We start from the raw sequence: 10,724 nt of genomic DNA, 5'->3' as shown, positions 1-10,724 counted from the left end.
TTATTCTATGCATAGTCAAATCCGAGTTAAATGTAATTTTGTTTTATCATCACATTCGGATTCGCCATAAAGTTTGCTCGAGATAGATATTTCCGATTAGGCTTGGAAATTTGTTTAAATGAAAATTGAAAATGGGGGGCATTGCGCGTTCATCTGAAATAAACACTCATGACGAATTCAAATCTATTTTCGGCGTTCTTATCGCATCGTTTGACAAAAATGGTTTGTTAAGTTTGCGAAAACAGAAATAAAACGGTCCGTATCCGGATCTGACCAGGTTAGGTTATGTTACCCTTTTATGGCAACGGCGTTTAGCTTGACTCATGCGATGCCCGCCAATCAAAATGTAATACACATATCGTACATCCGAGAGAACCGACGACAATACAATTCAAACAACACGTCTAAGGACTGAGATTCAATAGCCGGACACAAGTACGAATACAGATCATTTTTCTTTTTGGCCTTACGACACGACAATGATTGTTTAGTTTTGATAATAGTAGATCGATTACGCTTAATAGAGCGCGATCGGCCAAGTAATCGTAAAAAGCCGCACAGTGTGTGGTGGCAGTAAACTTTATACCGTTAAAACTTTGTTCAAGAGCTTGGGTTAATAACGACCGTTGCCTGTCTCGTATAACAACTTTTTAATTTCGAAACTTTTCAAATTAAGCTTTCAAATATCTTTATACCGTCCGATGTACGCCGTTATAAATACTGTGTATACACATTATGTATCAACCGTTAAGCGTATTATACGCCAAGTGATTTGTATCGAAAACGGTTATACGCCTGCTGGCTGCAGCTGGTCGATCCGTCAACTGATTACCGACACAATCGCGGTTTCCACAAACATAATATATCGAGAGGTTGTTTCCGAGTTTGATTCCGGCCAAAGGCAACTGACAATATAAATATAGCTTCGGTTAAGGTTTAAAAAAAACACATGAATACAATTTAGAGCACAAAATAAAGGTACAAAGTTAACACATATTTTTTGGCGTTGTATCTTTTAAGATATTGTATCTATTTTATACAACTTTCCATCGCTAACCTTAAAAGTACTATTGTTTTAATTATTTTTGATATTTGATTGCCAAGTTACCGGTTAAAATAATATATTAGGTACTAGCGGTAGCACATTTTGACGAAAAACTAACATGGTGATCTCAGTGGACGGTAATTTTTATGAAAAACGGCGTCTCCTATTGTTTTAACAGAAAATGATAATATGTCGAGAAGACTCTACTTAATCGTAACGATATCAGTTAATCAGACATTGTATGCAATTACAAAATGCGCTTCCTCGTCGTTGCTACAGACAATGGTGATTTAATGAGCGATTGTGCACAGCAGTGACGACGACGCGACGATGCAATTTCTGTTTGATTGTCGTGTCGATTGATAGACCGTTTTGGCGGCATTCCAAAAAAAAAAACATAATAGGTACAACGAAGATAAAACAATTCTGAGAAATCTTAACTAATATTATATTTTAACGAGACATCTGATTTTTGGAAACATTTGCATAATAGTTATCCGTTTGTCAAAAATCAAAATGATCAATCCTAAATTTGCTGAGAGCACGGCGAACGCGGTTTTTAAATATTGTGTTATTCTAATATGTTTTGTGTAATAAAACCAAATTAAATTTTATGTGGGTTGGCATAGCTTTTCTGGCGCTATGCGACTCATTTAGCGTCGAATCACTTAAGCGAGTCGTCATTTGATAAAATTCTAATTTCTCGACCACTCCGACGTTTTATCGTTGTCCTTGAAATTTCCTATTATTTAAACACGTTTTTAAAACTCTAGATAATTCTAACTCTTTATTTTTAGTCGGTACTCCAATATGACAGTATAGATAAATGATAATGCACTTATCCGACCAAACGCTGTATTGTATTATAACATGCAAGTTGGCGAAGCATACCTTCGTTTGTATATGGTACATATACACTGGTATATAAAAAACATAGAGCACAATGAGTACCAAATGTTTACAAATGGGGGTTTAAAGATAGAAGATAAAAATCTGTTATTAAATTTAAGTAACGACTGGACTTACCGAACAAATCTAACCTCACTTGGCTCAATTATTTTACATAATTAACTTAACTCCTTTGAAACAATTAAGCAGCAGTATGTCTGATAATATACATATATCTATATATATAAGTTTTCATTGACAAGTGTAGTATTAAAATGAATTTGAATAAATGGGTTTAAAAAACTGTAACATTAAACTGATTTCCGCATTATATAACGACTGTAACAAAGCTAGCCGAATTGGAGTAATTGCACATATTTTTGTGAGGCTAAAAATCAAATTTCTGTTTACAACTAATGGAATATCAAGTAATATGTTTTTTCAAAACGAATTCTGACTGAAAATGTTACCCTTCTCCATATTTGATATTAATCGAAACGTTAGTCCGTCAGTTATACCGTTTTTTGGCTAGTGTACGATTTCAAGTGTGTGTTTGACTGAAAAAGGTTTTACGGTTGTGAGACCTAGTCGTGTACGGCATTGTCAGGCGGAAGAACGTGTGATTAAAAGAATTGCATCTGATCACAAATTATTGGAGACGCAGTACAATAACACTATCATCTTATTGCTGTTGTGTGGAAACTATAAGAAAATATTTATATTATTGTGTTATGCATATTACGTGTAATGTACGGGTCGAATGTTAAACGTCGTACACCGATAACGGTGTATATAATATACGGTATACCTATAGTGAAGTGCTCATAAACAGAAAAGCCCATAAACGTTGGCCAACATACGCGGAGCGACCGCAGACTGAGTGGCGACGGCATTTATATCATACGTGCAAGTCGATTATCGTTCTGTGTGTATACATATAGGTATATATATATATTGCTATACTATAAAGTATAAACACAATGACTTTATCTGTGTCGAAATGCGCGCACCGACCGATAAGTCTACCGTAAAATAATTATAATAATAATAATAGTAAAAAGCCAATTCATTCGATATTTTAACGGCGGCGGGGTTATTCAAATGGTTTTATAATGATCGGATGCAATGTTTTTTTTTTTTATGACCGTCTCGTCACCATGTATAGCAATAAAAACAGCACATTTTCTCACTATGCACATTGGCACGGTAATTATCAACAAATGGCAATGTATATTAATATAATACAGCGCGTTGCAACATCTGCACGTGATTGATGAACGGTCGAATACGGGTGGGAGATGGGGCTGCCTAAGTCGAGGGTGCGCGCTTGCGTTGTCAAGATAATAATACTATATATGTAGAAGAGGGACAAATACGTTGGCGTTTTCAAGATTCGGCTAGAATTATTATTATTACTTATCTCTCGTGCCCGGCGAGTCACGAGTCTCTTAAGTTTTTCCATCCAACGACATTATTGTTGAAAAAATAAAAATAAAACATTATCCGTACGACCGTTGGACGATTCCTCAACAATCGGTACCAGATAATAATATTAAGTACCTTTTTTTTTATACTTTATAAAGGATATCAAATATTGTTACATCATAATATTATCGAATACTGTTTCCACACGGTTGGCCGACCGAATAAAAAACATGATAAAAAAAAAATCGCATCTTCTCCTCTATTCGTTGTCAACAGAAGTAGGTACGATCCAAATTAATATGATACATAATATAATATGTATTTTTATATTAACACGCGGGGACTCGAGGGTGTTTAAAAATCGGTTAATCTGAACGTCTAGCCACATTATTCGGAGATTAATGTTGAACCCCGGCGTTGCCTTCGACCTTCGTCGCGGCCACCTGAACGGAATCCTTTTGTAGTTTGTGGCAAAACGAATACATTAGTGCAGAGGACATGCACCTTTGTACACAATAACATAATAGAATGCGCACTTACGAGAAAAAAAAATGTAGGTAATATTATTACAATAATGCGTATACCGAAATAAATATATTATTTAAAACAAGTTTTTGTGCTAACCGTCTGAGAATTCTAAGTTCACGAACCTTATGCGCGGTGTGCCGGGGTAGGTATTTTTGTTTGACGTTGTGTAGCAATAATACAAAGCAAACAACAGGTTCGATCGGAAATGTTTTATTTTTTGTTGCAATAATTATCTTGTTTTTTGTTATTTTTGTGTTTCTCCTATTTAAGATGCTTCTCTTAATTATTATTCAACGAGTAGACAAACCGCATACCATCACACGACGCGGCGCACTACAAAACGGTATAGTAGGTACCGTATAAAATTACTTAAAATTCGGCATTTTTTTTTTTTTGTTTGAGAACTTGTTTTTAAAAAAAAAAATCTCTTAACCTAGGCGGTATTTTTTTTATTTTTCAAAACCCGATCGCGTGGGTATCGGTCGCGTTTAAGACTGCCGAAAATAATATATTTTAGGTAACAAACAAATTACATGGGTATTATATTATTTGGTTCCCTTAGCTGTTTTTCTTGGGTGGACAAATTTATGTAACTAAATCGTGACAGTCAATAAAATAAAAAAAACGTTAGCCATTATCGTAATTTTCTACAATATTCCGAGAGAGAAAACATTTTTTAAAATTTTTGTACATAATAAAATACAAATACAAAATACGAATCGTACCGAAGCGTAGAAGATAAACGCAGAAACAACACGACAACGACGTCTGTCCGGAATGATGATATTGTTTTCACCCTTGGGAGTTGGGTTTCAACCCCTACAACAACAACAACAACACGGTATATATTATCACGAGAGCCGAAGGAAATCCGGTTTTTTCGTTTTCAGGGTTATCTCGTCGCGTTGATTACACGGGCCCACTCATAATTTTAGAGATTTATAACTTTTGGGACGGTTGCCCACGGCCTATATAGTATATATATACATTGTAGTGGTGGTAAGTAGTCGTCCGCAGAACGAATACCAAATGTACTATTATATTATTCCACGTGTGTATATATATATATATATAATAAAAACATTGAAATCACCGACCACGACCGCTTGTTTAGGGCTGTCCGTCGTCGACAACGTACACATGTATATATATTTATAATGTATTCCTGCGTACAAATCGTTTGGTCTTCGGAATTTCATTTGTATATATTTATTTATTATATCTAATGCTCGAACAACGCCCATGTACGACACTGAGATGTGCCTCCAAAACATCTGTTCTCATCCCCGTCGGTGGTTCGGTTAGTTTTCCCAACGACCGAGCCTCGCCGTTCGATCCGTTCGATCACCTCTATCGCCGTACAGACACATGGATCCTTGCGCACCCCTCCGGTACGATCAATAATAATATTATAGTATGGCTACTTTAGAATCGACCGTCGGTAACGGTAGGGAACCAAAAGGCCTGCCCCAACCCCGTTTGAAAAAAAATCAAAACGTTTTTCACATTTTTTCTCCGCGTGCTCTCGTTTTTCATATACATAGCCTAAGTACAGATGATAAACTAGATTACTATAAAATCCTGATGTTCATTGATTGATATTGCGGTCTACTACATCCACGAGTAGGAGGTAAATGAATTACTTAAGACGATAAATGCATTTTATAGATATAATTAGACATGTAATATGTAATTTTTAATTCTTCTTTAAACACACATAACATTGAATACTGCAAACTAAATATGTAACATCTGAAATATTCGATATCGATAACACGGGGAGACATTTAATATTTATATCATTATATTATACTTACAATGTTATGATGAAATACGATAGTACAGGGTAATTCATTAAAAATAACACACTCGATATCTCTTAAAAACAATTTTGTATTGTTTCTTTTTGAAAACATGTTTGTATATGTTATTTTACAACATTATAAAATTACTAAATATCTCCCTTATTTAGTATTTTCTATTGCTCTACATCGTTTCAAAAGTTAAAAGAACTTTGAAATTTAAATAACGTACAATATATTTTATTCGAGAATAATTTGCTGATCAAGCGAATTCACAGATATGCACCGAACGATGACAGTTGTTGAAAACATAATATCTCATATGGAAAAAATCAAGTTTGTCGCGATATTCTTATCCCGTTGATCGGTCTACCGGAATATCGCGGGAAAACAGGTTGTGACTTACGGTCGTGGCACTGGTATGTATATTGTGATCCGCAATCGCCGGCAAAAACTTCCGGACGATATAAGATAACCGGAAGAGTTGCTGCGGATTTGCCAGGGAAAAAGCCATTTTCCTTTATGGGTGCACCTCGCCGTGCCGAAATCGAGAGGTGCCACTGACGTTTGTTCTTGCATGTTTCCTCGAAATCGTTTTCAACTGATAAGCGCATTACGTTGTATTGTATTTTTCGTCATATTCCCTTATACGGAATTGGATTTTTTTATTTCAAAAATCCTCACGGCTTAACTCCGCCGCCGATCTATGTATTATATTATTTTATTTGCGCATACACTCGCCGGATATACATTCCATCGGAGGCCATCGAGCCAATATTCGCTATTATTTCCCAAACAATAGTCGAAAAATAATTTGGACGTTATTTTTGTGTTTTTTTTTCTTTTTTTAATCGTAATACCGAAGACTCGATCATTTTCTGAGCAAATTTGCGTCTAAGACTAGTACAGCCCAAAATTAAAAAGCTATTGTACTACAATACCTTTAATTTTCATATTTCCAAAATTATCACAAACAATGTATAAATATTATTTCAGAAACTGTGTCTAATAATTCGATAAATAGAAAACGTGTTCAACATGATCAAAGCTGTAATGTGTTTCCAAAAATGTCAGTATTTTCACTCTTGGTTTTATAAACCAAAACAACCAGCGGTCGTGTTACGGTCCCTTCTTGTGCGTAATACTCTATAAAATAATAATAATATCCGCAAGCGATAATTCGAGTAAAATTACTTTTTTATTAGATTACACAAAAAGCGCGTTGCCACATCGTCGGTCACAGTTATTAATATGCATGGATATATCCCTCCTTCATTAAAAACAAATTAATGCGTTTTTAACACAAGCCATTTCGAGTAAATTCTCATTATCCAACGTTTTCATGATAATATATAACGCAATGTATAAAACAATATATAAATATTTGTTTTTTAATGTAAACTCATAAGTCATGTCACTATTGTGATGATAATAGTATTTAAATATTTATTTAACGTCGAAAAAAAAACATTATACAACTAAACAAGAAATTGATTTTTCGGATGAGTCAATGTTATAATTTAAACATGGGATGTATAAAAGTAATTTAACACAGTTTAAACACTACAATACGTACACTATACAGTTACCAATGGTGTTGTTCAAATAAAATGTATAAAAAATTGATTGTATGTGTATCTAATCTAATCTTAAACGTGCCATGGAAAATAATGAGAAAAACAACACATTATGGCACTAATGGTCACAACTAGGCAGTACAAATTATAAAAAATTGAAATAATAAAACCTGAAAAAAAAACATAAGCAATTTAATATAAATTATTAATTATATACAATTATTTATTTAATTTTTTTCCGAGCTTTTATACCCGTTGACTTTTTGAAGATGTGTCTTATAGTGACTATAAACATAGATGAAATATACCATATTTAATCTATGCTAAAGTTAACTAACTCATAAATATGTTTCGGTTATTAAAAACGACTTGATCCGGTGATTTTACACAAACTAGTTAAAAAAAAATAATGCTGTATACCAGGGAACAGCTGGTTGACACGATTGGACCCGATTACCAAACTGTCAAACACATGTTGCCCGTTCAACTAAAAAAATCTAAAACATGAATTTTTATTTCATGAATTATTAATCAGGTTATATATATCATAAATATTTCAATATTTATGTACCATTAGTTGTACTTTAATTTAGTTTTACCATTACTTGTGACATTAGACAGTATGTATCACCCAGAATTGTTAATTAAAACATATCATCTCAACCTCTAAATTATAAAGAAAAAATGTATGACTTAATGCTTTGTAATTACTATAATATAAGATCACATATTGCTTCATTACACTGGGAATGGTATATTCAGCAATTTAAATATTTATTAACATGCTCTCTGTAGATTTTAATAAATGTGTATTAACTTTAAATGATATATTAGAAGATCTCAACCGCTGAAGTTTTAAAACATGTCCTGGTTCAGATGCATTACCAAGTATATATTTTGTTAGTCAGTGTAAATTCAAGCTTAAACTTTCTGCTTTCTAATCGGAGTACTAGACAACAAAATACTTTTTATGTACCATTAGTTAATACATTTCATATTGATTTACTTTCATGTTCAACTATTGATAACAGTTTTAATTTTAATTTAAATAATTTAATAAAATAGTATATTTAACTAGTTTGTAAGAAATATCCAAGAACCTATGATTAGACGTATTTGTATATATTTATAATTATGATTAACTTAATTAACTTGATATTATACTGTACTTAAACATTTTTAACCTATTCAATAATAGTGTGTAGTAACCACAAAGATTTTATCTTAGAAAATTTTACGCTACCGGTGTCATAGAAACCGCGGTAGGTACATTAAACAACAGCTAGTCTTCGTTATATTTTTACATATTATAATTTATTCACATAATATTTACAAATTGTTTTTTCATATTTACCTATAAAAATGAGTAACATCAAGTCGGCGTTGATGGCTTGCCCTAAGTGTTTCAAGGGACCCTTACGCAGATTTCTCTTCCGGCCAGCAGCTTTGCAAAGTAAGTACAAAAATAAGTGTATTTTGATTGGTATCCATCATTTGAAACATGTCAATTGTTTTTCATCAAGGAATGCCGAGGGTTTTGTCCAGTTGTCAAATGTACATATTGCAGATCTGAACTTCAGCAGACTGAGTAAGTTGAGAATACTATTTTAGTATTAAGCATGACCGCTGCTATTATACTTGTATATTAATCATTTTTTTGTGTTTTAGTCAATCAAATACAAGTGGCCGATCTACGGCTTGTGACTATTGTAACATCACCGCTGTGTTTATTGGACACAAATGTCAAAGGTGTGCTCATTCAGAACGAAAATATGGTCCACCAGTCGCTTGTGATCAATGCAAACAAAAATGTGCGTTTAACAGGATCGACGTGGAGAGTGAGGTAAGAGGAGTGTAAACGTTTTATTTAACAACAAAAAGTGCTCTATAAATTAAAAAGGATTGTATGTTTTAGTATATAGGAAAAGTGTTGTGCTGGTTATGTAAATTATCGTTTAAACGGCCTCGGCCATTATGAAAAAATCGGACGCTGAAACGAAGCAAACGTTATCTAGAAAACGTGATAGGTCGGTTGATGTTAAACTTAAAAATTATTATTAAAAAAAATTGTTTGGTTTTTCTCATGTTTGCAGATCTGAATACAACCATGGCAACGTTATGAAACTAATGGACGACGGTGCACCGGATTTTTCACTTCCACCGCCAATTAAAATGCAAGAAACGTTGGCACACATTCTTCTTGCACGGTTGTCATTACTGAACTTAGAGGACAAATAGCTACGATACAAGAATTATCGAATCAAAAGATGTGTTTTACAGCGCTCTGGTAGGGAGCTTGGACGAATGAGGGAGTGGTCGAGTTTTGAATGACCGCAGCCGTTTGAAACCCCAGCATTCATTTTGAAACACCCTGTATTTGATGTAAATTTTTTGATAGATTTTTAAGCTGAAAGCAAAACGTTCCGCGGCTGAAACTGAACTACGCAACAAGATGGACTCAGACAAAAAAGACTATAGTAGGAATGTCGAAATGTTAATGAGTAAAATCAATACTTTGCAAAAAGAAGTAGATGCATTATCTAAAATCTGTCGTAAACGAGGTGCACAGTCCGTCGGTAACGTGAAATGAATTTCATAGGTACTACCAACATTCTATTGTTTTTACGGTGTGTTTGTAAACTAATAATTTGTCAACTGTGTATTTCTGTGTATTTATTTTGTACAATAATTAATTTATATTCAATGTGTAATAATTTTCATCTACTTCGGTAGTCTAAAATTTAAGCCCATGTCAGTGTTAACGTTATACCTTGTGCTCCAAATAATATTTGTATTTTTGTAATTATTGTGTTGTTTATATTTTGAATTTGTGATGAGATAGACATTATAGTTGTTGTTATATTGTTAAAAAGACATTATGTTGTACTCAAACATTTGTTAATTAACAACGAAACAATGATGATTCATTATGTATAAAATTAATTTTGTATTATTATAACTTATCAAATACTGTCATGCTATGTAAAACAATAAATTATGTGATTTGAAAATTAGTTATTTTTTGGTCGTTATTTGTATCTTAAGGAAAAAAGTATAGATGATTTCTTTTTTAAAAATAATCATTGAAATCTTTTGATAGTATTTTACTTTTATTTTATACGGTATAGTAGTGATTAAAACAACTCCTATAAATCCTAATCTTATAATTTTTGACCATTTATGTGTATTAACAGTAGTAAATAGGGCACTGGAGGCTCCTTGTAATTGCTGCCAACTTAACCTAACCTAAACTAACATTACATTGTTGTCAGCTGACAAGGACAAGTTGGCAATGTTATTTTAGGGTATACTCAAGTCCTAAGTTTTATTACGATAAATCTCAAAATCTAAATCATTGTCCATCATTAAAGTCTATGGATTGCTATTAACATGTGTGTTATGTATATTACTCTACGACCATAAAATGGGTTGTTTTTATAGCATTCTTTCATACTTTTT

At 33.1% G+C, this 10,724-nt stretch overlaps 1 pseudogene; it reads left to right on the top strand.

The window, feature by feature from the left end:
- The first annotated feature begins 8,627 nt into the window (after positions 1 to 8,627).
- On the top strand, positions 8,628 to 9,886 carry LOC126840768 (protein FAM76A-like; annotated as a pseudogene).
- Positions 9,887 to 10,724: the final 838 nt, after the last annotated feature.

This window comes from Adelges cooleyi, unplaced genomic scaffold, assembly GCF_023614345.1.
Source record: "Adelges cooleyi isolate 19-005CV unplaced genomic scaffold, UGA_ACOO_1.1 ACOO_flye_CR_arks_rails_tigmint_CR_PRNA_376, whole genome shotgun sequence".
Lineage (NCBI taxonomy): Eukaryota > Metazoa > Arthropoda > Insecta > Hemiptera > Adelgidae > Adelges > Adelges cooleyi.
The sequence above is the reverse complement of the archived record's forward strand: the minus strand, read 5'-3'. Positions and strand labels throughout refer to the sequence as shown.